Raw genomic sequence first — 5,180 nt, forward strand, 5'->3', positions numbered from 1 at the left:
CATCTGCCTCTATTGTTTTGTATTTTTCCTGTAGGTCTTTCTTTCAAGAAGTATCTTCTGTTCTTCTAGCCGCTCCAGGCTGGTCTGCTCGTCCTTTCAAGTAGAAATTTCTCATTTCTGGAGATCTAGATGTGGTTCAGGAAATATATAGTTTTATGTATTGCAAAGGCTCTGCAGGAAGCCTAGTTCACTAGGTACGCTGTAGCCCCATTTTAGGTATTCCAATCAGTTATAGGCAGAAGATGGACATACAAGCCTTCTATGGTAATGTTTCTGACTATTCCTTTCTCTCCCCCTCCAGTGTGCTCTGAGAGTTTTATAGTTTGAATTTTTACATTTAGGCCATTGATACATTTGGAGTTAATTTTCATATATGTTATAATAGCTGGGTCCAGCTTTATTTGTTTGCATGTTTTCTCAACATCCTTTATGGAAATTACTATTCATTCCTCCACTGAATAGACTTAACCTCCTCATTGAAAACTATTTGACCATAAGATATATGGGCTTATTTATGGACCTTCAACCCTCTTCTTTTGGTCTATATGTCTATTTACACCAGTACCAGACTGTTTTGATAATTGTAGATTTATAATACATTTTGAAAATAGGAAGTTTGAATCTTTCTACTATATTTCTCTTTTAAAGATTGCTTTGCATTTCAGGACTCCTTACCATTCCATATAAATTGCTGTTGCTAGGTGCCGTCAAGTCATTGTCAACTATTAGTGAGCCTATGTACAACAGAATGAAACACTGCCTGGTCACGTGTCATCCTCACAACCAGTGCTGTTCTTGAGTCATTGTTTCAGGAACTGTCAGTCCATCTCACTGCTGGTCTTCCTCTTCCACTGATGCTCTACTTGATTTTTCAAATGTATTTGTTTTCTGTGCATTTTCCAGAAAGACTGGTATGTTGGATCTACATTTGTTTCTGTGCAGTTTGGCCTTTTAATTTTTTTCAGGTTTATGCTAAAGTTGACTATAGGTGGAACCTATGGACATTTTAGCTTCTGATCCTCTTCAGGTCCACACTGGTCTTTTGTTGTTGTTCTCAGTACACTTTTCACTGTGCCAAAAAGAGCTACTGGAGAACTCAGATTTTCAACAAATACCTCTTTTGTTCATGAATTAATGAAATGTATTTACCTTATGTGAAGTCCTGGTGTGGCGCTGTAGGTTAATGCACTGGACTGCAAAGTTGGTTTGAACTGCAGGGTCGGCAGTTCAAGCTCATTATCTGCTCCTTGGAAGCCCTGTACAGGGTTTCTGTAGGTTGGAAGTGACTCAATGGCACTTAACAACAATGACAACAACCACACCTACCTTATGTGTAGTCCTGGTGTGGTGCTGTAGGATAAGCACTGGGCTACTAACCACAAGGTCAGTGGTTCAAAGCCACCAGAAACCCTATACAGGGGTGTTATGAATCAGAACTGACTTGACAACACTTAACAACAACAACAATCTACCATATGAAGCTAGTTTACCTAACAATTTCCTAATCCTCTTCATGAGGTGTATGATTTCACTTTACTTCCATTTACATCCCTAAACCCATCTGAATAAGTGGGAGTCAGGCTGCAGAGATTCTAGTCTCTGAATGTTCTTCAGGTGAGTTCAGATTTTCTTCTTACGCTGTCTGTGAACTAAGGAGCCCTGGGAGCATAGTGGTTATGAGTGGGGCTGCTAAGCCCAAGGTCAGCAGTTTGAAACTACCAACTCTACTGCAGTAGAAAATGAGGCCTTCTGCTCCTGTAAAGATTTACAGCCTCAGAAATCCTATGGAGGGTCACTATGAGCCAAAACTGACTCCATGGCACACCACCACCGCTGTCTGTGAACTAAGTGTGATTGCACCTGCTCTTCACCTCAGTTTATTATTATTATCCTCATCACAATTATGTACTGGTTCTAATGTTTGGTGTTCTTTTTCTCTGTGTATGTTTCTATCCCTTCATCTATAGGAATGTCATCACACTGTGGCTGGAGATGCTTTTAGGGAGTGCTTTGTGAGTAAGTCACATTCCAAATCAAAGAACTTGGGGAGTTTTGAGAAGAAAGCAAAGATATTCTGTGCCATCAGACCTACAGGTATGACTGGAGAACCCATGGGAAGTATAAGACATTTGAAATTCCACTTACAAAATGGGAAACTTTTGAGATGGAGAATATTGCTGTTGGAGCTCAGATGCTGGATGCAAAGTGGAAAGACTTTCATTTTGAGAGGACATCATTTGATGATGCAGAAATATCCAAATGGCCTCAGGGCCTCAATTATCAGTTACAGGGAAAGAGTTATCTGAAGTGAAGGCAAAATTAGCCCTGGTGGGTGTAATCATGAATCCCTTGTACCACAGTGAAGATATTTTAATTAAGGCTTGTACCATTTTCCACACTGAGTATTTATCACTTTGTTTCCTATGTATTGGTTTCAACAGTTCACAGTATATCATATGTGCAAAGCATACGGGAATGAAATGCAGCGCTGAGCAATTTGTAGTCTGTTCATGAATTTCATAGTACCTTAGAAAAATATGAGCCCTAACTTCTGTTTCTATCTTTCCCTTCAGAGTCACTTGCCAAGTATATATACAGTAGCCATTCATACATTAGGATAAGTGAATGAATAAAATGAGTGTTGAAATATTTTCCATACTTCCCTTTCTACTATAAGATGACATTTGCCCTTATCAATTTATCTCAGTGTTGTTGCTAAGGTGATTCTAGTTGCTAAATCCAACAGGGACAGTACCTGTTTTTGAAGGTTGATGTAATCAATTAAACAATTCTTCCACTGCGTTTCCCCTCTCCCAAGTTAACACATATCTGCCCACTAACCAAAGACCAATTTCCCTCCACCCTCCCACTCCTGGTAATGATCTCTTTTAGTGTGGAACTCCCCCTTTTTTTTTTTTTTTTTACTCTTTACAATAGTGGTCTTATACAATATTTGTCCAGTTGTGACTGACTTATTTCACTCAGCATGATGGTCTCCAGGGTCATCATGTTATAAGGTATTTTGCAGATTCATTGTATTCTTTAATGTTGCGTAGTATTCCACTGAGTGTATGTACCAAAGTTTATTTGTCCACTCTTCCATCAGTGGACATTTAGAGTGTTTCTACAATTTTGCTCTTTTTAACATTGCTGAAACAAATATAGATGTGCACATATCTATATGTGTCACAGTTCTTATTTCACTAGGATATGTACTTAGTAGAACGATTGCTGGATATTTCTATTTCCAACTTTTTGACTACTGTGACCATGTAGTAGGCTTTGAGATCGGGATAGTGAGAAACCTCCTAATTTATTCTTTAGTAGTTCCTTGTTTAGTTCTGCCTCTTTCCTTTTCATACAAAGTGGGAGAATAATTTTTGTATCTCTTTAAAGAATGATGCTGGAATCTGGATTGTTGTTATTGTTGTTGTTAGGTTCCATCCAGTCAGTTCCAACTCACATGATCTTATGCACAACAAAACAAAAAACTGCCTGGTCCTGCACCAACCCCACAATTGTTCTTATGCTTGAGTCCATAGCTAATGTCACTGTGCTAATCCATCTCTTTAGGGGTCTACCTCTTTTTCAGTAGCCCTCCAGTTTACCAAACATGATATCCTTTTCCAGGGACTGGTCCCTCATGATAACATTTGAAGTGTGAAAGTCTCAACCTCTTGGCTTCTAAGGAGCTTCCTGGCTGTATTTCTTTCAAAACAGATTTTTTTGTTCTTCTGGCAGTCCATGGTACTTTTAATATTCTTCTCAAACACTTCAATGCACCAATTCATCTAAGGTTGTCCTTATTTGTTGTCCAACTTTCATGTGCAGATAAGGCTGCTGAAAATATCATGAGTTGGGTCACGCACGCCTTAGTCCTCAAACTGATATCTTTGCTCTTTAACACTTTTAAAAAGTCTTGTGCAGCAAGTTTGCCTAATTCCATATGTTGTTTGAATTCTTGACTGCTGTTTTTGTGAGTATTGATGGTAGAGCCTAGCAAATGAAATCTTTGACTACTTCAATCTTCTCTCCATTTATTATGATGTTATTTACTTGTCCAGTTATGAGAATTTTTGTTTTCTTTACATTAATATGCAACCCATACTGCAGGATGTAGTCTTTCATTTTCATGGATAAGTACTTTAAGTCTTCTTCACTTTCAGCATGCATGGTTTTATCATCTGCATATGGCAGGTTGTTAATGAATTTTCCTTCAAGCCTGATGCCAGCTTCTTGGATGACTTGCAGATTGAATGTTGTTGCTGTTGTTGTTAGGTGCCATCGAGTTGGATATGACTCATAGGGACCTTATGCACAACAAAATGAAACTCTGCACAATCCTGTGCTAAACTCACAAGCACTGTAATGCTTGAATCCTCTGCTGTTGCTACTGTGCCAAACCATCTTGTTGTGGGTCTTCTTCTTTATCTCTGACCCTCCACTTTTTAATGATGGTGCCTTCTACAGTCCCTCCAATAATAAATATCTCCAAAGTATAAAAGGTGAGAGAGGCGGGGCTTAATGGCGGCTAGGGTGGAGGTGCAGTGAAGTTTGCTGTCAGCCATACCATAGAACACCAGGCAAAGCAGATCCAGGGCAAAGCTCCAAAACTCAGAACCACAGAGATAGGAATATTTTGAAGGTTTGAAGGCTTATAGATTCTGGAACTTGAAGCTGAAGTAAAAAATTGTGTACTTTTGAATCTTCTGGGCTGGGCTCGGAGGCCTGGAGCCGACATCTTGGGTGAGACCAAACAGCAAGACCAAACGGGGGAGCAGAAACACCATGGAAAAATGCCATAGGAACCTTAGAGCAAAGGTGGACAATACACTTTGTCAGTTTTGCTTTGTTCTGATTTTCTTTCTTTTTTTTTTTTTTGGTGTCTGATCATTGGTACACCCACTGTTTGCCCACCTCCATTCTGGTGACTAGAGGGGGAGCCTGAGTGACTGGACACCTCCCACCCTCACCACTGGTGGGTTCTTCTGCCACGCATGCACACAGATACTCAGCCCAAGAGCAGGCCCTGAAGGCTTTTTGCTTCTTTGTCTTTTGTTTTGTTTTTTAATATGGGAAAGGGCAGGACAGGGTTGTGGAGAGGGAAAGAGAATTTAAAAACAAAACAGTCCAAAAATTAAATTAAAGCCTGAGGTATAGCATAACAACCAACACTGGCA

This window comes from Chrysochloris asiatica, unplaced genomic scaffold (genome assembly GCF_000296735.1).
Source record: "Chrysochloris asiatica unplaced genomic scaffold, ChrAsi1.0 scaffold00042, whole genome shotgun sequence".
Lineage (NCBI taxonomy): Eukaryota > Metazoa > Chordata > Mammalia > Afrosoricida > Chrysochloridae > Chrysochloris > Chrysochloris asiatica.